The sequence below is a fragment of the Schistocerca nitens genome, chromosome 5 (genome assembly GCF_023898315.1).
Source record: "Schistocerca nitens isolate TAMUIC-IGC-003100 chromosome 5, iqSchNite1.1, whole genome shotgun sequence".
Classification (NCBI taxonomy): domain Eukaryota; kingdom Metazoa; phylum Arthropoda; class Insecta; order Orthoptera; family Acrididae; genus Schistocerca; species Schistocerca nitens.
Genome location: NC_064618.1, coordinates 785034860 through 785058556, shown reverse-complemented (window position 1 = coordinate 785058556; position 23697 = coordinate 785034860). Strand labels below are relative to the sequence as shown.

General features: G+C 43.5%; 1 protein-coding gene across 1 annotated transcript in view; it reads right to left on the bottom strand.

Annotated features, from left to right (window-relative positions):
* LOC126259187 (uncharacterized) overlaps window positions 1-23697 on the bottom strand; it is a 1151483-nt gene that overhangs the window by 100388 nt on the left and 1027398 nt on the right. The gene's annotated exons all lie outside the window — the stretch shown is intronic.

Below are 23697 nucleotides of genomic sequence, written 5' to 3'. Positions count from 1 at the left end.
CGTATGTGCAGTTGACGGACTTTGAGCGAGGGCGTATAGTGGGCATGCGGGAGGCCGGGTGGACGTACCGCCGAATTGCTCAACACGTGGGGCGTGAGGTCTCCACAGTACATCGATGTTGTCGCCAGTGGTCGGCGGAAGGTGCACGTGCCCGTCGACCTGGGACCGGATCGCAGCGACGCACGGATGCACGCCAAGACCGTAGGATCCTACGCAGTGCCGTAGGGGACCGCACCGCCACTTCCCAGCAAATTAGGGACACTGTTGCTCCTGGGGTATCGGCGAGGACCATTCGCAACCGTCTCCATGAAGCTGGGCTACGGTCCCGCACACCGTTAGGCCGTCTTCCGCTCACGCCCCAACATCGTGCAGCCCGCCTCCAGTGGTGTCGCGACAGGCGTGAATGGAGGGACGAATGGAGACGTGTCGTCTTCAGCGATGAGAGTCGCTTCTGCCTTGGTGCCAATGATGGTCGTATGCGTGTTTGGCGCCGTGCAGGTGAGCGCCACAATCAGGACTGCATACGACCGAGGCACACAGGGCCAACACCCGGCATCATGGTGTGGGGAGCGATCTCCTACACTGCCCGTACACCACTGGTGATCGTCGAGGGGACACTGAATAGTGCACGGTACATCCAAACCGTCATCGAACCCATCGTTCTACCATTCCTAGACCGGCAAGGGAACTTGCTGTTCCAACAGGACAATGCACGTCCGCATGTATCCCGTGCCACCCAACGTGCTCTAGAAGGTGTAAGTCAACTACCCTGGCCAGCAAGATCTCCGGATCTGTCCCCCATTGAGCATGTTTGGGACTGGATGAAGCGTCGTCTCACGCGGTCTGCACGTCCAGCACGAACGCTGGTCCAACTGAGGCGCCAGGTGGAAATGGCATGGCAAGCCGTTCCACAGGACAACATCCAGTATCTCTACGATCGTCTCCATGGGAGAATAGCAGCCTGCATTGCTGCGAAAGGTGGATATACACTGTACTAGTGCCGACATTGTGCATGCTCTGTTGCCTGTGTCTATGTGCCTGTGATTCTGTCAGTGTGATCATGTGATGTATCTGACCCCAGGAATGTGTCAATAAAGTTTCCCCTTCCTGGGACAATGAATTCACGGTGTTCTTATTTCAATTTCCAGGAGTGTATATACATAAAATCATATTTGTATGAGACCAGTGAAGTCTCTGAAATTGTGTCATTTATATTTATATAACTACCTGCAACTGGGTTTCAGGCTGGATCCCCATTTAAGTTCGATGCTGAGGTGCTGTTCCAGAATATGGAGAGCCTCGGAAATTCTGTCCGTGTGTAAGGAGGAATTTTTAAAGTAGACTGGGGCGGCAGTAGAATTTGGATCGAGGAGAGAGGTGTGCCAGGGCAATCCGTGCAAGTGTGTGAAGTGCTGTGCCAAGGTGACTTATTGGCTAGCGCACCTCCCTAGATCTGGGTTCGATTCCCGGCCTTGGTACAAATTTTCGCTCGCCGCTTCAATCTATAGCCATAAAAATCATATCTGTATGAGACCAGTGAAGTCCCGGAAATCGTTCCATTTCAGTTATTCATTTATTTTTTTGCACTGGGTGTTCCGCTGTTTGAATATGCAGGGGTTGGGCAAAAATATGGAAACACAGCGAGAAATGCATGGTTGAACATATACGCAGATGCTAGCCAAGACAACAGATTGCCCCGTTGTATTTGACAATGAAAGGCACCTGTGCAATGTCCTCAAAATCCTGCAGGTGTCAGTCGTGGTGAAAACAGTATTCTGTGTAGCCGTGAGTGCATTATGTCCGAGCTAAGTGAATTCCAACATGGGAAAATTATTGGTCCTTCTATGGTGGGTACTTCCGTAATCAAGGTAGCTGAAGTGTTTGATGTTTCGAGAGCCGCCATATCGAAGATTTATACCGCATACCGGGAAAGCGGAAGAACGTCATTCATTACGTCACAACGCGAACAAAGTCTATGTTGAATGATCGGGACAGTCCGTCATTGGAGAGGACTGTGACGGAAAGCAGAAAGACAGCAGCTGCAAAAGATTCTGTAGAACTGAATGTAGCGCTCGCGAACCCTGTCAGCACCAAAACAATGCGAATGGAGTTCCGTAATTAGGGACTTGCAGTGTGAGCTGGAATTGCAGACCAGCGCATCAATGGTGGAAATGCCTGTAACAGGAATAACATGGTGCCGAAGCCATAAAACGTGGGCTGTGGAGCAATGGAAGGCTGTTATCTACTCTGATGAGCCTCGCATCATATTTTTTACAACTTATGAGCGAGTTTACATCCCAAGAGTCAAAAATGGTGGAAGTTCGGTTATGATTTGGGATGTCGTATCTTGGTGTTCCATTGGTCTCTTTGTTACTCTGCAAGGTCGCATTTCTGTGAAGGATTATCTACATCTACATTTATACTCCGCAAGCCACCCAACCGTGTGTGGCGGAGGGCACTTTACATGCCACTGTCATTACCTCCCTTTCCTGTTCTAGTCGCGTATGGTTCGCGAGAAGAACGACTGCAGGAAAGCCTCCGTGCGCGCTCGAATCTCTCTAATTTTATATTCGTGATCTCCTCGGGAGGTATAAGTAAGGGGAAGCAATATATTCGATACCTCATCCAGAAACGCACCCTCTCGAAACCTGGACAGCAAGCTACACCGCAACGCAGAGCGCCTCTCTTGCAGAGTCTGCCACTTGAGTTTGCTAAACATCTCCGTAACGCTATCACGCTTACCAAATAACCCTGTGACGAAACGCGCCACTCTTCTTCGGATCTTCTCTATCTCCTCCGTCAACCCGATCTGGTACGGATCCCACACTCATGAGCAATGCTCAAGTATAGGTCGAACGAGTGTTTTGTAAGCCACCTCCTTTGTTGATGGACTTCATTTTCCAAGGACTCTCTCAATGAATCTCAACTTGGTACCCGCCTTACCAACAATTAATTTTATATGATCATTCCACTTCAAATCGTTCCGCACGCACACTCCCAGATATTTTACAGAAGTAACTGCTACCAGTGTTTGTTCCGCTATCATATAATCATACAATAAAGGATTATGTGACCATTTTGGCCGGCCGGCGTGGCCGAGTGGTTCTAGGCGCTTCAGTCTGGAACCGCGCGACCGCTACGGTCGCAGGTTCGAATCCTGCCTCGGGCATGGATGTGTGTGATGTCCTTAGATTAGTTAGGTTTAAGTAGTTCTAAGTTCTATGGGACTGATGATCTCAGATGTTAAGTCCCATAGTGCTCAGAGCCATTTGAACCATTGACCATTTTGGCTGATAAGCTACATCGCATGGAAACATGATTGTTCCCCAATGGTGATGTTCGTATTCCAAGACGATAGAGCCCCTGTCATAGCTCGCATAGTCATGGAATGTTTTTATGTTCACGAGGATGAGCTGTCGCATCTCCCCTGGCCACCATAGTCACCAGATGTCAATATTATTGAGCCTCTGTGGTCTACTTTGGAGAGAAGGGTGCCGGATTACTATTCACCTCACCATCGTCACCTGTACTGTATAAGATTTCCTTGAAAACATACAGCACTCATGTTTATTCACTCCGAGACGACTGGAATCTGTTTTGAATACTAACGGTTTTCTTACGCCGTTCTAGGCATGGAAATCTGTTATGTTTGTTGTATTTCCATATTTTTGCCTACGCCCTGTATATGATAAAGGACATATGCAGCTATACTCTGCAAGCCTCTATTAGGTAGATGACAAAAGGTTCGTCCCATTGTACCAGTTATTAGGGCTTCTTCCTGTTCCATTCACGAATGGAGTTCGGGGAGAATGATTTCTTAAATGTCCCTGGGCGCGGTGTCATTAGTCTATGGGGGCTGTATGTAGGTGTCTGTAATATATTCCTAGATTTATCACTTAAAGTTGGTTGTATAATCTGTCTAAGTAGATCTTCGTGGGATAGTTTGTGTGTCTTCAAACATCTGGCTGTTTAGTTCTTTCTGTGTCTTAATGACACTCTCCCGTAGGTCCAAATATGGGTGAACATTTGTGCTGTCCTTAGTATTCCTTCATTAGCCGTCGTTACTGCAATTTGGTACGGATCCCTTGCACGTGAACAATATTGTAGGATGGCTCGCACGAGTGTTTTGTATGCAGTCTCCCTGGTACAGTGGTTGCATTTGCCTGATATTCAGCCTGGTTTTCTACCAGTAAACCGCAGTCTGCCAGCTACTTTGCCTACGTCTGAGACCAGGCGATCGTTCCATTTTATATCCTAAAAAGCTATTGAACGGCAACGGCCTTGCCGCAGTGGCTACACCGGTTCCCGTGAGATCACCGAAGTTAAGCGCTGTCGGGCGTGGCCGGCGCTTGGATGGGTCACCGTCCCGCCGCCATGTGCTGTTGCCATTTTTCGGGGTGCACTCAGCCTCGTGATGCCAATTGAGGAGCTACTCGACCGATTAGTAGCGGCTTCGGTCAAAGAATACCGTCCTAACGGTCGGGAGTGCGGTGTGCTGACCACACGCCCCTCCTTATCCGCATCCTCCTCGGAAGATGACACGGCGGCCGGACGGTCCCGGGAGGGCCACTTGTGGCCTAAAGACGGAGCTTAAGAAGAAGAAGAAAAAGCTATTGAACCAAAGTATTTGTATAAGATAACCGATTCCACCTGTAACTCACTGATGCTATAGTCATAGGATACTACGTTTTTTTTTTCGTTTTGCGAAGTACACAGTATTATATTTCTGAACATTTAACGCAAATTTTCACTCTTTGCACTACTTTGAAATCTTATCAAGATCTGACTGGATATTTGTGCAGATTCTTTCAGACAGTGCTCCGGCATAGATGACTGCATTACTTGCGAAAAGTCTGAGGTTACGATCAGTATTGTCCACGGCATCATTAAAATACGACATGAACAATACGCGACCCAACACACTTCTCTGGGACGCACCCGAAGTTACTTTTACATCTGTCGATGGCTTGTTGCCTCTTGTTACATGTAAAGAGCTGCACTCTAAAGTAGTTTATTTGACTGATCAGTGCTCGAATGTATAGCTCACCATCAGCGGCGTATATTGTGAACGTCTACATCAAACGATGTGTCTGTCAAATATTAGACCTTTATAATTGTTATTTTATATTAGAGATACCCGTTGTTTGATGTAGACGTGCAGAATATATGCCACTGATGAAGGACCTTAGGCCCTAATACCAGCCTTGGAAACTAATACTTTTGAAGCGCAGCTCATGGTGTACAACAAGATGGCGCTTATCATTCTACATTATTGGTCCAATGTTTGGAGGCCTTAGCAAGTACCCGTTACGAGGCATCGAACGAATCAGAAGTGTGTTGTTAGGATCTTAACAGGTCAGTATATGGTGAAGAAGTGCCCAGAGAGCTTAAATGTAATTATTGGAGGAAATACGACGTACTTCTAATGATACCGTGTTGAGTAAATTAAGTGAAGCTGTATTCGACGACGACTGTGCAAGTAACCCTCAGACGAAAAGCTGTACTGCTATGTGGTTGCTGTCGTCGTGGGAACAGCCCAGCGTAGAGTCCTTCTGTCGCTCTCCCACTGTGTTCATTGAACTCATATACAAGGTGGATCTCGGCCAACTGTTTATCAGTAGGGATTACAGCTGTGTATCACCGTTAACGTACAACTAACAGTGCCAGAAGAACAAACCCAAGACGGAACAGAGCAGTACTGGATGCAAACTTGAAGGTAAAGAGCAAAATGGGTGCGACTGTTATCAACTGCAGATACCGTGAGCGAATGGAAACAACACACAGTGCATAACGTCGACATTTGCACTGTTGTGAATTATTTTAAATGCAACATGAATATGAAGGTAACTGGAGCAAGAAACCAAACGAAATTCAGTAACTCCTTAACGAGCCACAGGAAACTGTAGCTTTCGGGTATGAAAATACTGAGAAGGTGTCCCTGAATAACCTTTGGAAGTTTGTCCAGGTTCTGTTTCACCCTGTGTATGTAGGTGTTCCGGGCTCAGTGGGAGCCACACATCAATCGCTGTGTCAGACTGATGGAGTGATAATCAACTGTACTATTGTTGCTGGTTTGTAAGTAAACAGCCACGTGTCCGATCAAGGTGTTGGAAATAAAGTTTTGTCGTTTCGCACTTGTTAGGAGCATGTGAAGAGCTTATGCTTTTCTCTGGCTTGTATTTTAACTCCACTAATAAGTTTCGCTGCTGCGGAGAATTTTTTAGCACTGATGCAGCACTTCAAAACCTTCAGATCTCCTAACATCATTGCTAAATGAGCCATCAGACTAGGAACTGTATTATCAATAGCGACTGATGTATCACTACGCACAAGAAGGAAGATTTGGATGGGTAAGTCAAGAATAATAGAAAGACAAGAGACAGTGACTGTAAAGATTCAAGAATGACCCCATTACGCATTGTGCTAAGGGCGACATTTGCCATGTAATTTATTTGTGTACACTAACTGATCATAAGTATCTGGAGAAAACTATGTATTGTGGAATTGGCCGCTAGATGTCACCACAGGCAGACCTGACACTGTAAAAGGCGGCAGGCAGTAATAACAGAAAGGGGCTGTCAGGAAAGCTCAGTGATTTCGAATGTGAACTAGTCACTGGATGTGACCTGAGTAACAAATGAGGTACAGTTAAGCACTTCTAAAGCTGCGTAGTCGACTATTGGTGATGTGATTGTGAAGTGGAAATGCAAAGAACAACCCAAAGAGATTCTGGTCGTATGTAAAGTACACCCGTGGCAAAAAAACAGCCAATACCATCACTCCGCGATAGCGATGGAAATGTTACCGATGATGGTGTCACTAAAGTGGAGTTACTAAATACAGTTTTCCGTAATTCCTTCACGAAAGAAGACGAAGTAAATATTCCAGAATTCGAAACCAGAACAGCTGTTAGCATGAGTGACATAAAAGTAGATATCTTAGGTGTTGCGAAACAACTCAAATCACTTAACAACGGCAAGTCTTCCGGTCCAGACGGTATACCAATCAGGTTCCTTTCAGAGTATGAGACACAATAGCGCCATTCTTAGCAATCATAAACAACCGCTCACTTGACGAAAAGTCTGTTCCTAAAGACTGGAAAGTAGCACAGGTCACACCAATATTCAAGAAAAGAAATAGGAGTAACCCATTGAATTACAGACCCATATCACTGACCTTAATTTGCAGTAGGATTTTGCAGCATATACTATACTCGAACATTCTGAATCACCTTGAAGAAAATGACTTGTTGATACATAACCAACACGGATTCAGAAAGTATCGTTCTTGTGCAGCACAGCTAGCTCTTTATTCCCATGAAGTAATGAGTGCTGTCTACAAGGGATCTCAGATCGATTCCACATTCCTAGATTTCCAGAAGGCTTTTGATACCGTTCCTCACAAGCGACTATTAAACAAATTGCGTCCATATGGAGTATCGTCTGAGTTGTGTGGCTGGATTCGTGATTTCCTCTCAGAGAGGTCGCAGTTCGTAGTGATAGACGGTAAATCATCAAGTAGAACAGAAGTGATATCTGGCGTTCCGCAAGGTAGTGTTACAGGCCATCTGCTGTTCCTGATTTACATAAATGATCTAGGTGATAATATGAGCAGCCCCCTTAGATTGTTTTCAGATGATGCTGTAATTTACCGTCTAGTAATATCATCAGACGGTCAATTACAATTACAAAATGATCTAGAGAGAATTTCTGTATGGTGTTAAAGGTGGCAATTGGCACTAAACAAAGGTAAGTGCGAGGTCATCCACATGGGTACCAAAAGCACTCCGATAAATTTTGGGTATACGATAAATCGCACAAATGTAAGGGCTCTCAATTCGATTAAATACCTAGGAATTACAATTACGAGAAACTTAAATTAGAAAGACCACATAGATAATATGGTGGAGAAGGCGAAACAATGACTGCGCTTTGTTGGCAGAACACTTAGAAGATGCGACAAACCCACTAAAGAGACAGCCTACATTACACTTGTCCGTACTCTGTTGGAATATGGCTGCGCGATGTGGGATTCTTACCAGGTAGGATTGACGGAGGACATCGAAAAAGTGCAAAGAAGGGCAGCTCGTTTCGTGTTATCGCGCAATAGGGGTGACAGTGTCACTCATATGATACGCGAGCTGGGGGGGCAGTCACTGAAACAAAGGCGGTTTTCTTTGCGGCGAGATCTATTTACGAAATTTGAATCACCAACTTTGTCTTCCGAATGCGAAAATATTTTGTTGACACCCACCTACGTAGGGAGAAATGATCATCATAATAAAATAAGAGGAATTAGAGCTAGGACGGAAATATTTAAGTGTTCCTTTTCCCACGCGCCATTCTAGAGTGGAATGGTAGAGAAGCAGTATGAAAATGGTTCGATGAACCCTCTGCCAGGCACTTAAGTGTGAATTGCAGAGTAACCATATCGATGTAGGTGTAGATGTAGAACTAAATCAAGATCAGGCAGACCTCAACTACTGACAGACAGGGGCCATTGAAGGAATCACTCATGAAGGAATCACTCAAACCACCTAACACATTGAGTGTGCATAGTCGATTAAAAAGGATGGGGTGCAATGGTCGAGTGGATCATCATAAGCTACAGATTTCTGCAGTCAGTGCTAAACGTTTTGTAAAGGGCGACACCACTGCACCATCAATGGCTGGAAATGAGTGATATGGCGTGAGGAATTATGCTATACTAGTAGTAGGACTGAACAGGTTCTACCTCAGTGGGCGTACCATTCTCGTTATGTAACCAAACTGGTCACTTGGCCATGACCATTATCACACATGTGTAAACAAACTGGACAGTTGGCTGTGGCCCTTGTGTAAGCAAAATGGCTACCAGATGCTTTTAGACTTATATTAATTACTATGATTTATGACACAATATAGTCATCACTATCATAACATGGCTGCCTCTCTATTTAGTGACTCTAATCTAATCTGTAACCCATATTATCTTTGGTTGCTATTGTTTATGATCCAAAATGGTCACTGGATGTTTATCCCAATTACCATTATCTTAATTAGTATAATATATGACCAAAAATGGCCGTCTTCCCCATCCTCCACGCACTTTCCATGTCTGCCTCCCTTCTCCCCACTGCTCTAGGCCAATTCACTGACAATTTGCAGTAGAATATTGCATCCAATGACATTTCTACAAGCAATTCAGTGTACAATAACCTTCCACTGCTGTTTATAATTTTGGAGCAATTTGTTATAGTTTTGGATAAAACCTTGGCAATGTCCTTATAGTATTCCAAATACCCACTTTCAACTACTTTTAAAGACTGTCATCCAATGCCAAGTAGATTATCATAAATACGAGGCTTCCAATGTTTAACAGTTACCACATTGCATTATTTAAACAAAGACACTCTTGTTGTGTACAGATTACACTATGGTTTCATGTACACAATTATTACAGTACGTTATTTAAACAAATAAACTTCTACTACATACCAAGTCTATCATTAAATAACTGAAGACGTCACCATATTACGCTGATATTCCACATTTAAACAATTTCTCACACCTGTGCTGTTATTGCCACCAGCGTATAGGATAGGAACAATAATTACATATTTACTAGAAAAAAATAAAATGTGGAAAGGTCTCACCCATGGGCGACTGCCACTCATGCTGCAAGGACCCAGACTACAGCTGCCACAGCCTTCAGCTGGGCCATCGTTTTGAAGACAGTTTCACATGCCTGTCTTGTACTTATTATTGCTGCTTTGCATCGGAGGGATGCAACCAGTAGCCACCACCTCAGAGATCAAGTGTGGAATGATTTTAGTAGCACGATGAGAGTGTGGGCTAGCTGATCACTACCAGGACCCCTGTTTAAACAGGCCACACCATCCAGCAGCAACAAGAACAGATATGCCTTTGTTCTTCTTCACCAAACTGTTCACTGCAGTGAGGGACCACCAGGCCAGTGCAATGTAAGTAATGACCGCCTGTTTAATAATTATATAACTGCCCTCACGCATACAGATTTATTTTGGCTGTAAAAGGATTTTTATACTTCCTCCAAATAATTTCCAGTGCTTCCTGGTATTCCTGTTGCTGTCACATTCTCCTTCCCATGTCGAAGAAATGCTGTTTTTTGCGTTTATGCTGTTTTTTGCAGAGACATACTTGGACATCTAACCCACTTTCTCCAGTTAAACAATTTCACTAGGCTCTCAGAACAGACATTACAGTTAGAGCAGGTGGCTTTCTTCGTTTAACTTCCACAATGCTGGCAGTACTGTAGTGATCAGAGATACAGGCTGTCTCTCATAAGACTTGTCAAGTATATTTTCTTGGGAGTTTTGGTAGACTTGCAATTTCGTTTTTGCAATTTATAGCTGGAATGAGCCCAAACAAATCCACTCATCACGTTTTTCATGTGACATCCAAAGTCAATGGAAAGTGCCAGTTTGTTTCCTGTTATGAACAAAATGATTTTATAAACCCATTCGATAAAGCAGTCCGAAATTAGTCCAGTGTGATATTTCTTTATTCAGTATGTATTGACATGAAGAGAAGCCAGTACTTCACTAGAGCAAACTGCAGCTCACAAGCTCAGATATTAGCACCCCAAAATACTAATCTATCCATGTCAGCTAAGCACCAAGTGAGACTAGATGTGTAATACAGTAGTCATCCAATTCATTAAGAACCAGAATCCAGTCATAGTGTATTGTATAAGAAATTAAGTTAGAGTATTGCTGTGTGCTGCTACCTTTCCCTATATTCTTACCATTAACAAATGTTCTATTAAAAGTGATACATACTATGTATAAATTCCATCTTTCTGATTTTGAAATGCAATTTCCTTATTGTCATCAGCACTTCTGTTTCTGTAATTGCAATTTACATCACAATTTGGCAATTGTCCAACAATGTTATTTCATACAGTGATAAACTCCTTCCACAACTAAGAAATTGATGGGTTCCTATGACATCTGCATGACAGTGAAGAACCAATATATATTATCAAAGTTCATTCACATTCGAGAGTGGCTTCCATACCACCACCAAATTCTCCCTCACTTAAGTTCCAAAATGCTGACACTATTGTGGCAATCAGAGATTTATGATCAAACTAGTGTATTACGACAAGCGAGCTACATGTGTTTTGTAGGAATCTAAATGGGATTCCATGGAGGAAACGCAACAGCTCTCCAAGACAATGCCACTGTCTATACTAAAATCAGATGTGTGCTGGAGAGTACTTTCATCAGTTCACTGTCTTTTGCACACCTTAAATTCTGTGTATATGTGATCATACTCACCTTCAGATATGCAGTCATCCTATTCAATGCCTACATGAACTTTATGTCACATAATACATTCCAACACATCGCTGAAGGCTTTTTTTTTTTTTACAATATCAGTGAACTGGCATGTTCTGTCTATGGCAAAATACACAGCACCATGTACACTTTGTCTGTCTGAAACACTTTGTTTTTCTAAAAATGTAGTCTCATGGTCCAGTAATTTCAGTGCTCTACGACCAAACACTGTTACTGTTGAGATGGTAATATGACCTCCGCTGCTGTTGCTGGCAGTGGTGGTGCCTCTGCTGGAGAAAACTTTGATTGGCACCTTCGTGTGGGTTTTATTCTGTGGTGAGTTGACTGCCGATGTACAGCTGATTTCAACATAAGTGCTTCCACTCTGTTTGACTGAACTGAACATTTCAACATTTTTATATACTCTCTAGTTCAACTACGATGGCAAACACTAGGTCTGCCGCTTTTCCAATATCGATGCATTTACATCTGCAATCTGGAAAATATAATGTACTTATGAACATCACTTTGGCAGCTAACTAGATGGTTTAACTGGTGGGTTTATGTACACACAGCCACTTCTAACACTGGCTGCTGTCTACCAATCGTGGTAAACCGCGTCAGTCAGGAGTTTCAGGGAGGCCTATCAAGTCGAAACCAATTGTTCCATGGTGGGCAGGTTTGGAGCATGTAAAAGCCTGTTGGCCTTGGGTGATGGGATGTGGATACCTAGTTGAAACCAGTCGGTCCAGGGTGTACAAATTGGGTGAAGTGATGTGGAGGGCTACTATTTTGAATCACCTGGACAGAGGTCAACATACAGGAAAAAAGTAGGTCATAGACTAAAAATAGATTTTACAGAAGGTGATGAACTGTTTTTATAAGCAAGAGAAACAGTGGGTTGGTGGCAATACTCTGTAAATACTGAAGTGAGTGTCGTTTAACTCGATTCTTGTAAAGAAAGGCATTTTTGCAGTATACTTTTTCCTTTAATCTTCTACATAGCCTAAAAACGGATCTGTGACCCAGAATTGCATACAACATGCCTTTTGTAATAAGGTCATTGTCCAGCCTGGGGGTGCTTTAACAGTCAGTAAATGACTCCCGTATGGGATTACAATCATCAGAAGCGTTGCAAATAGATGGGTGGTTTGCCGTGCTTATTATTTTATTCCCTAGTATAGCTGCTGCTAGTCTGTGACCAGTGGTTCAGGATGACAAAGAATGTTGCAGGAATTCCATTACTTGTTCTTGGATGGCAGGCATAGTTGTGAAGAGGTTATTATGTGATTGGTACACAGTACGATAATCCTGCTTGTTGGTAGTCAGACGTGGTCGACTTGTAACACCTATTTTCGACTTATTTTTGTATTTGTATCGACATTTCTATGTCAATTTGTAGTGTTGCTTATGTAGAGAGTTGTATATGTCATGGAAATTCTTTGGCTATGTACACATATTTCAGTTATGTGAATTTTTTGAACGATGTTTAAAATGTGCTTGTGAATTTCAATAAATACTGGAATGATTGATATATAGTGTACTATAAATGAGTTGGTCCATAGTTAGGGAAGCGTAGGGTTGAATGTAAAAGATGTGGGGAAGCCCCACAGCTACGGAAGTAGCCTGGCGGAGTGGGAAAAGTGTGGCTGTCGTGCAAGTGGCAACTCGTCCTTTGTGACGCGTAAGGAGTCTGGGCTGAACACTGCTGTGGTTAACACCTGGCTAGCAGTAGCGGATCATTGTTTTTCATATTCTTGGAGTTTTGAGGCAAGAGGACCCTTAAGAGCAGTATTTATAGGCCACAGATGCTGCATTTGTTGATAATACTATCATGGCATGGTTTTTGGCCCTATAAAAATATAATTCCGACGCCAAGAAGATCTGTAACAGGGCGAGACCAATAGTATTGCCATGACTGTATCACCGCCATATTAACAGCCACTGAAAATTACGCCAGCCTTCCACTAAATGGTGACAGTTGTTGATTTTAAAAACAATCGTGGTCTTGCTAAAAACCCTATCTTACACCCTGAATTCTGGGTGCTTCACGTTTTTATTTTGTCAGGCAGCGTATTTCCCTGGGTTGCGTGCATTCCAGTACCATCTTGCTGTGCAACTTAAATGTGGTGAGGCACCATACTATATCAACATGTAGAACCAGTGGCAGACATTCAAGTAACTTTGGTATGTCGTCGCCCAAGAACCTTTGGCAGGAAGTTCCAGACAATCGCTTTGGAAAGATGTGTGAACAGGATATGAGTAGTGAGGGGCAAGAGTTTGAAAAAAGCGTCTGCTGAAAGAGGGACAACCGTACTGCACATGGGTCGATGTGTGCCCACATGTACTCACAGTGGCCGTTGTCGAGCGTTTGTGTCTTGAAAGATGTTCCGTTGGTGCACAGCACAGTATCGACAAAAACTGGAACTTGATGGATTTCAACATGAAAACACCAAACGGAAGGACGAAATCAGCTGATGGTGTTAGCTGTAGAGACTCCTGACTAGTAAGTACCTCCTAATGAGGGGACAGTGATGTCGCTTGACACAAAAAACATTCATGGAGAAAAAAGAATGAAACGATTTGTAGTTTACGTTAAGTGGTGTCACAGGATACTGTTGTAGATGGAGTGAGAAATCATGGTGTCCTACAACGAATAAACGAGAGTAAAACAACTAGACTACAGTAAGTCACAGAGATACAGTGGTTAGGCCAATATTGCGATAAATGTAGTTGCAGAAAATTGTAGTTGAAGGGATGGCGGAAGGGGAGAACCGCGAGGTAGGCCTAGATTTGAATGTACAAAGGACATTATTGGTGATGTGGGATGAAGACTGCAGAGATGAGATTTCTAAGGAAGGCAAAGAACTGCACAAGAACAGACATGATTAGAACTGAAGATATTAGAACACAATTAAATATTTTCAATATGAATGAATAAATTCACAAGTATCGTGAAGGTTGGAGACAACACCTCATGAGAATGGAAGGTCACACATACCGGACTACAAGTCGAACTGGAAAAAGAGAGATATTGGAAGCCCCAGGAAAACATGGAAATGATTTTGTTTGTGGTTTCCGAATGGGAATCCTTGAAACGACGAGGATAATAATGATGATGATAGTGACGATGAGTATCCTGGTTAGGGCTGCCTCACAATAAATGTGTCAGTGCCACATATCTTAAATAAAACATAGCATTAATGGTCATTGTTGTCTAGTTAGCGATACTTAGTACTAGGTTAAGAATCACCTAAGGCATGCTGCGGAATATGCACTACTTGTCGTAGAGTAGCAAGTGGTTGTGGTGGTGATATTACGTCATAGTAACTGCAGACATGGTAGAATTATTGTGTGTGATCTAACCAACATGATTACTGATGATTTTGATGATAATGAACTTGTGTGGACTGTCCGTTTGTGCTGCGTTGTGTTGGTTATTTTAGTGTGTGTGGCGGTGCGTGTTGATCGGCAGTTTTTTGAGACATTGCAAATTCGTTATTAGGACTTTAAGAACGCCGTGAATCAGTGACTGCATTACGGTATTGAAAGCAGTCGTTTTCGGTGTTTTAGGGAAATGTGGTTCCAGTAGTTAGGCTTAGATAAAGAGGACCGCTGCAAGCAACAGAAATGGAAACTGCATCAAACCAACCTTAAGGGTGATCGCAGGAATGTTTCCGACTTATATTGCTGGCCATTAAAAATGAAAATAACAAAATTTTACTTATTACGCGTTTACAATATAGTAGGAAGAATGCAATAATAAAATAATTTGGGGGTATACGAGGTGTGGCTGGAAAAAAACCGGACTAGTACTGGTGAAACAATAAAACGAATGCAATAAGGCTGAAAGTCGTGTGGCCTGTCACGTGACTCTCGCTCCGCCTACTGCTCGAGTTTCATCTGCCTCCTGCGCTCAGTCTGCCCGTGGCGTCTGTTTCAAGTAGTTGACGTTTTGTCTGTGCGTCGGAAAATGTTGAGTGTACAGAAAGAACAGCGTGTTAACATCAAATTTTGTTTCAAACTAGGAAAATCTGCAAGTGAAACGTTTGTAATGTTACAACAAGTGTACGGCGATGATTGTTTATCGCGAACACAAGTGTTTTGAGTGGTTTAAACGATTTAAAGATGGCTGCGAAGACACCAGTGATGACACTCGCACTGGCAGACCATTGTCAGCAAAAACTGATGCAAACATTGAAAAAATCGGTAAACTTGTTCGACAAGATCGCCGGGGTGGGATCACTTTCAATGTTTTCCAGGATGTCAGAACAAATCATTCTTCGGCGTTCCTTCTGTTCAATTGTGAGGCACTTTGGAACCATTTTTGAACACACTTTGTTCATGTTGAAACTTTCATGAAGACTCTGCCTAACACTTTCCTTGTCAACTCCTGTTAACTCAGACACTGCTCTGATTGTTAAACGGCGATCTTGTCGAACAAGTTTACCGATTTTTTCAATGTTTGCATCAGTTTTTGCTGACAATGGTCTGCCAGTGCGAGTGTCATCACTGGTGTCTTCGCAGCCATCATTAAATCGTTTAAACCACTCAAACACTTGTGTTCGCGATAAACAATCATCGCCGTACACTTGTTGTAACATTACAAACGTTTCACTTGCAGATTTTCCTAGTTTGAAACAAAATTTGATGTTAACACGCTGTTCTTTCTGTACACTCAACATTTTCCGACGCACAGACAAAACGTCAACTACTTAAAACAGACGCCACGGGCAGACTGAGTGCAGGAGGCAGATGAAACTCGAGCAGTAGGCGGAGCGAGAGTCACGTGACAGGCCACGCGACTTTCAGCCTTATTGCATTCGTTTTATTGTTTCACCAGTACTAGTCCGGTTTTTTTCTAGCCACACCTCGTATATGGTGTGGAACGTACACAGAGCAGCAGTCTCTGCAACAAGAATGATTCTATCCCGATTGAGCATCGAGTCGTATTGGATGACAGGGTGTGTTATTCGTTGCCGCTTTAACTCTGTGCCAGAGTCCAATCACCTGATGGTTATACTCCTTTCAGAAGATTTTCTGGATGTTCCCATTTCCTCTCCTACATTCTTAGCACTTCGCACATGAAGTATATCTCTGTGCTATTCGATGGGAAGCGTGCCCCCACAAGAATACAATCTCCCACTGCACTGTCTGCACTAAGGGAGATCTGAGGCCTCCACCACTGTAAACTGCCGCCTCCTCGCTCTCCCCTCACTCAGAGCAGTAAATGCCCGCCCCTGCAGAATACGATAAGTCTCTTCCCAGCCCTTTTTTAGCTGATAGAAGCTTCTACCCCCTATGAACCATGGACCTTGCCGGTGGTGAGGAGGCTTGAGTGCCTCAGCGATACAGAAGGCCGTACTGTAGGTGCAACCACAACGGAGGGGTATCTGTTGAGTGGCCAGACAAACGGGTGGTTCTTGAAAAGGGGCAGCAGCCTTTTCAGTAGGTGCAGGGGAAACAGTCTGGATGATTGACTGATCTGGCCTCGTAATATTGACCAAAACGGCGTTGCTGTGCTGGTACTGCATAGGCATAGGTTGGTTGGTTGATTTGGGGAGGAGACCAAACTGCGAGGTCATCGGCCCCATCAGATTATGGAAGGATAGGGAAGGAAATCGGCCGTGCCCTTTCAAAGGAACCATCCCGTCATTTGCCTGAAGCGATTTAGGGAAATCACGGAAAACCTAAATCAGGATGACCGGACGCGGGTTTGAACCTCGTCCTCCCGAATGCGAGTCCAGTGTGCAACCACGCGCCACCTCGCTCGGTGCTGGTACTACGAACGGCTTTGAAAGCAAAGGGAAACTACAGCCGTAATTTTTCCCAAGGGTATGCAGCTTTACTGTATCGTTAAATGATGATGGCATCCTCTTAAGTAAAATATTCCGCAGGTACAAAAGTCCCGCATTCGGATCTCCTTGCGAGGACTGCTGAGGAGGACATCGTTATCAGGAGAAAACTGGCGTTCTACGGATCGGAGGGTGGAATTTCAGATCCCTTTATCGGACAGGTTCAAAAATTCAAATGGCTCTGAGCACTATGGGACTTAACATCAGAGTTCATCAGTCCCCTATAACTTAGAACTACTTAAACCTAACCAACCTAAGGACATCACACACATCCATGCCCGAGGCAGGATTCGAAACTGCGACCGTAGCAGTCGCGCGGTTCTGGACTGCAGCGCCTAGAACCGCTCGGCCACTGCGGCCGGCGCATAGGTAGGTTAGAAAATTTAAAAAAGGAAATGGATAAGTTAAAGTTAGATATAGTGGGAATTAGTGAAGTTCGGTGGCAGGAGGAACAAGACTTCTGGTCAGGTGAATACAGGGTTATAAATACAAAATCAAATAGCGGTAATTCAGGAGTAGGTTTAATAACGAATAAAAAAATAGGAGTGCGGGTTAGCTACTACGAACAGCATAGTGACCCCGTTATTGGAAACAAGATAGACACGAAGCCCACGCCTACGACAGTAGTACAACTTCATATGCTAACTAGCTCCGCAGATGACGAAGAGATTGATGACATGTATGATGAGATAAAAGAAATTATTCAGATAGTGAAGGGAATCGAAAATTTAATAGTCATGGGGGACTGGAATTTGATAGTAGGTAAGGGAAGAGAAGGAAACGTAATAGGTGAATTTGGAATGGGAGTAAGGAGTGAAAGAGGAAGTCGCTTGGTAGAATTTTGCACAGAACATAACTTAATCATAGCCAACACTTGGTTTAAGAATCATGAAAGAAGGTTGTATACGTGGAAGATGCCTGACCACAATCTATTGGTTATGAACTGTAGATCAAAACTGAAGAAACTGCAAAAAGGTGGGTATATAATGAGATGGGACCTGGATAAACGGAAAGAACCAGAGGTTGTAGAGAGTTTCAGAGACAGTATTAGGGAACGATTAATAGGAACAAGGGAAAGAAATACAGTAGAAAAAGAATGGGTAGCTTTGAGAGATGAAATAGTGAAGGCAGCAGAGTATCAAGTGAGTAAAAAGACGAGGGCTAGTAGAAATCCTTGGGTAACGGAAGAAATATTGAATGTAATTGATGAAAGGAGAAAATATAGAAATGCAGCAAATGCTGCAGGCAAAAAGGAATACAAACGTCTCAAAAATGAAATCGACATGAAGTGCAAAATGGCTAAGCAGGGATGGCTAGAGGACAAATGTAGGGATGTAGAGGCATATATAACTAGGGGTAAGAGAGATACTGCCTACAGGAAAATTAGAGACCTTTGGAGGAAAGCGAACCACTTGTATGAATATCAAGAGCTCATATGGAAACCCAGTTCTAAGCAAAAAAGGGAAAGCAGAAAGGTGGAAGGAGTATATAGAGGGTCTATAAAAGGGCGATGTACTTGAGGGCAATATTATGGAAATGGAAGAGGACGTAGGTGAAAATGAAATGGGAGATATGATAATGCGTGAAGAATTTGATAGAGCACTGAAAGACCTAAGTCGAAACAAGGCCCCGGGAGTAGACAACATTCCGTTAGAGCTACTGATAGCCTTGGGAAAGCCAGCCATGACAAAAATCTATCATCTGGGGAGCAAGATGTATGTGACAGGCGAAATAACATCAGAGTTCAAGAAGAATATAATAATTCCAATTCTAAAGAAAGAAGGTGTTGATAGGTGTGACAACTACGGAACTGTCAGCTTAATAAGTCACGGATACAAAATACTGACACGAATTCTCTACAGACGATTGGAAAAAAAAGGGAGAAGCCGATCCTGGGGAAGGTCAATTCGGATTCCGTAGAAATGCTGGAACACGTAGGGCAATATTGATCCTACAATTTATCTTAGGAGATAGGTTAAAGAGAGGCAAACCTACGTTTCCATCATTTGTAGACTTAAAGAAAGCTTTTGACAATGTTGACTGGAATACTCTCTTTCGGATTCCGAAGGTGGCAGGGGTAAAATACAAGGAGCGAATGGCTATTTACAATTTGTACAGAAACCAGATAGCAGTTATAAGAGTCGAGGGGCATGAAAGGGAAGCAGTGGTTGGGAAGGGAGTGAGACAGGGTTGTAGCCTATCCCCGATGTTATTCAATCTGTATATTGAGCAAGCAGTAAAGGAAACAAAAGAAAAATTTGGAATAGGAATTAAAATCCATGGAGAAGAAATAAAAACGTTGATGTTTCCCGATGACATAGTAATTCTGTCAGAGACAACAAAGGACCTGGAAGATGAACGGAATGGACATTGTCTTGAAATGAGGATAAAAGATAAACATCAACAAAAGCAAAACCAGGATAATGGAATGTTATCTAATTAAATCAGGTGATGCTGAGGGAAGTAGATTAGGAAATGAGACACTTAAAGTAGTAAATGAGTTTTGCTATTTGGGGAACAAAATAACTAATGATGGTCGAAGAATAGAGGATATAAAATATAGACTGGCAATGGCAAAAAAAGCGTTTCTGAAAGAGAGAAATTAGTTAACATCGAGTATAGATTTCAGGACCTTTGCCTTTCGCGGGCAAGTGCTCTACCATCTGAGCTACCAAAGCACGACTCACGACCGGTCCTCACAGCTTTACTTCTGCCAGTACCTCGTCTCCTACCTTCCAAACTTTACAGAAGCTCTCCTGCGAACCATGCAGAACTAGCACTCCTGAAAGAAAGGATATTGCGGAGACATGGCTTAGCCACAGCCTGGGGGATGTTTCCAGAATGAGATTTTCACTCTGTAGCGGAGGGTGCGCTGATATGAAACTTCCTGGCAGATTAAAACTGTGTGCCCGACCGAGACTCGAACTCGGGAGTTCGAGTCTCGGTCGGGCACACAGTTTTAATCTGCCAGGAAGTTTCATATCAGCGCACACTCCGCTGCAGAGTGAAAATCTCATTCTGAGTATCGATTTAAGTGTCAGGAAGTCTCTTCTGAAAGTATATGTATGGAGTGTAGCCATGTATGGATTGAAACATAAATAGTTTAGACAAGAAAAGAATAGAAGCTTTTGAGAAGTGGTGCTTCAGAAGAATGCTGAAGATTATATGGGTAGATCACATAACTAATGAGAAAGTACTGAATGGAATTGGGAAGAAGAGGAATTTGTCGCGTAACTTGACCCGAAGGAGGGATTGGTTGGTAGGACATGTTCTGAGTCATCAAGGGATTACCAGTTTGGTATTGGAGGGTAGCTTCGAGTGTAAAAATCGTAGAGGGAGACCAAGAGATGAATACACTAAGCAGATTCAGAAGGATGTAGGGTGCAGTAGTCACTTGGAGATGAAGACGCTTCAACAGCATAAAGTAGCATGGAGAGCTGCAGCAGACCAGTCTCTGGACTGAAGATCACAACAACAACAACAACATCAACAACAACAACAGCTTCTGACTAATGTATGGGCAAAGTCGATGTTTCTATCAGTGCTGAGCTTCAATTAACTCCTGGGCATGTAGTACTATAGAAATTGTTAGTACATAGTGCTAGCCAGTATCCGCAATGAAATGCTTAATAATCCAGTTGTGCATCGTAAACAGTGATCTAATATAAAAATAAATCGAAAAGAATATACAGAATACGAAATGTATGGTACCAAAATTTTGCCCCTTTACAGCCTACATACATGAGCCAAAACATTACGACCATCTGCTTAACAGAGTGATAAAATTTCCTCGGGCTTCCAGCCGTATACTGTGGTTTAAAATCCACGATTTTCAACCACTGGACACGGCTGGAGGCCTGAGAAAATTTTATCAGTATATATCGCCGCTAAACTATGCGTTCGTATATTGCTTAATAGACTGTTTGTCCGTTTTGGAACGCGATACATCACTGATTTTGCTTATCAGGGATCCGATAGTTTGTTGGTAGGTTTGTGGAGGTATGTGGCATTAGATGTCTACGCACAGGTAAATCGCGTAAATAACGGGCCTCTGATTTGCGTACACGGTGATGGCGCCCGATAGCGACCCAGATGAGTTCCATAGGACTTTTATCAGGCGAATGTGGTCACCGAAATATCAACGCGAGTTGACTATAATGCCCCTAATACCACTATAGCATGGTCCTGGCTCCGAGATATGGACAATTAGAATGCTGAATGAAGGCAACGCCGATGGGGGAAGACATCTAGTGTTAAGGAGGTGCGTGTGGTGTGAATGTGTCTTTAATTACTATCACAGGTCCCACGTAAGCCCAGGAGAACGTCTCTCATAGCAAATTACTGCTCCCACCAGCCTGCGTCCGTGGCACGCTGCATATTTCGAGCCGCCGTTTACCTCGATTACGGCGTTTATAGAAACGACTAACGACCTATTGTAGCAAACATATGATTCACCCGAAGAGCCGACACGTTTCCATTGATTGACGGTCGAATTCCGATGGTCCCGTGCTAACCGCAGTCGTAACTGACGATGTCATTGAGTCAACATCTGAACAAGCAGCGGTTGTGTGCTGCGGAGCTCCATGTTCAACAACGTAAGACGAATGGTGTGCTCCGAAACACTTGTGCCCCTACCAGTACTGTGCTCTTTCGGCAGAGATGCCACAGATCACCATTTACTTTAAAGAGCAGACAAGCCCCCGAACCCCCGATCTGTGAAGTTACTGAGGACGTCCAACCATTTAGCTCTTAGTGGCAGTTTCACTGTTCTACCTCTTTCCGTAGATGCTCACGACAGTAGCACGTGAACATTCGACCAGCTTGGTCATTTTCGAGATACTCGTTCTCAGACTCTGTGTAATGGTAATGCACCCTTTGTGAAAGTCACTTATCGAAAGTAAAATTCTATGTACCGACTTTTGACAGAAAATCCTAAGAAGTTCTGGTCTTGCGTTAAATCAGTAAGTGGCTCGAAACAGCATATCCAGACACTCCGGGATGATGATGGCATTGAAACAGAGGATGACACGCGTAAAGCTGAAATACTAAACACCTTTTTCCAAAGCTGTTTCACAAAGGTAGACCGCACTGCAGTTCCTTCTCTAAATCCTCGCACAAACGAAAAAATGGCTGACATCGAAATAAGTGTCCAAGGAATAGAAAAGCAACTGGAATCACTCAACAGAGGAAAGTCCACTGGACCTGACGGGATACCAATTCGACTCTACACAGACTACGCGAAAGAACTTGCCCCCCTTCTAACAGCCGTGTACCGCAAGTCTCTAGAGGAACGGAGGGTTCCAAATGATTGGAAAAGAGCACAGGTAGTCCCAGTCTTCAAGAAGGGTCGTCGAGCAGATGTGCAAAACTATAGACCTATATCTCTGACGCCGATCTGTTGTAGAATTTTAGAACATGTTTTTTGCTCGAGTATCATGTCGTTTTTGGAAACCCAGAATCTACTCTGTAGGAATCAACATGGATTTCATAAACAGCGATCGTGTGAGACCCAACTCGCTTTATTTGTTCACGAGACCCAGAAAATATTAGATACCGGCTCCCAGGTAGATGCTATTTTTCTTGACTTCCGGAAGGCGTTCGATACAGTTCCGCTCTGTCGCCTGATAAACAAAGTAAGAGCCTACGGAATATCAGACCAGCTGTGTGGCTGGATTGAAGAGTTTTTAGCAAACAGAACACAGCATGTTGTTATCAATGGAGAGACGTTTACAGACGTTAAAGTAACCTCTGGCGTGCCACAGGGGAGTGTTATGGGACCATTGCTTTTCACAATATATATAAATGACCTAGTAGATAGTGTCGGAAGTTCCATGCGGCTTTTCGCGGATGATGCTGTAGTATACAGAGAAGTTGCAGCGTTAGAAAATTGTAGCGAAATGCAGGAAGATCTGCAGCGGATAGGCACTTGGTGCAGGGAGTGGCAATTGTCCCTTAACATAGACAAATGTAATGTATTGCGAATACATAGAAAGAAGGATCCTTTATTGTATGATTATATGATAGCGGAACAAACACTGGTAGCAGTTACTTCTGTAAAATATCTGGGAGTATGCGTGCGGAACGATTTGAAGTGGAATGATCATATAAAATTAATTGTTGGTAAGGCGGGTACCAGGTTGAGATTCATTGGGAGAGTGCTTAGAAAATGTAGTCCATCAACAAAGGAGGTGGCTTACAAAACACTCGTTCGACCTATACTTGAGTATTGCTCATCAGTGTGGGATCCGTACCAGATCGGGTTGACGGAGGAGATAGAGAAGATCCAAAGAAGAGCGGCGCGTTTCGTCACAGGGTTATTTGGTAACCGTGATAGCGTTACGGAGATGTTTAATACACTCAAGTGGCAGACTCTGCAAGAGAGGCGCTCTGCATCGCGGTGTAGCTTGCTCGCCAGGTTTCGAGAGGGTGCGTTTCTGGATGAGGTATCGAATATATTGCTTCCCCCTACTTATATCTCCCGAGGAGATCACGAATGTAAAATTAGAGAGATTAGAGCGCGCGCGGAGGCTTTCAGACAGTCGT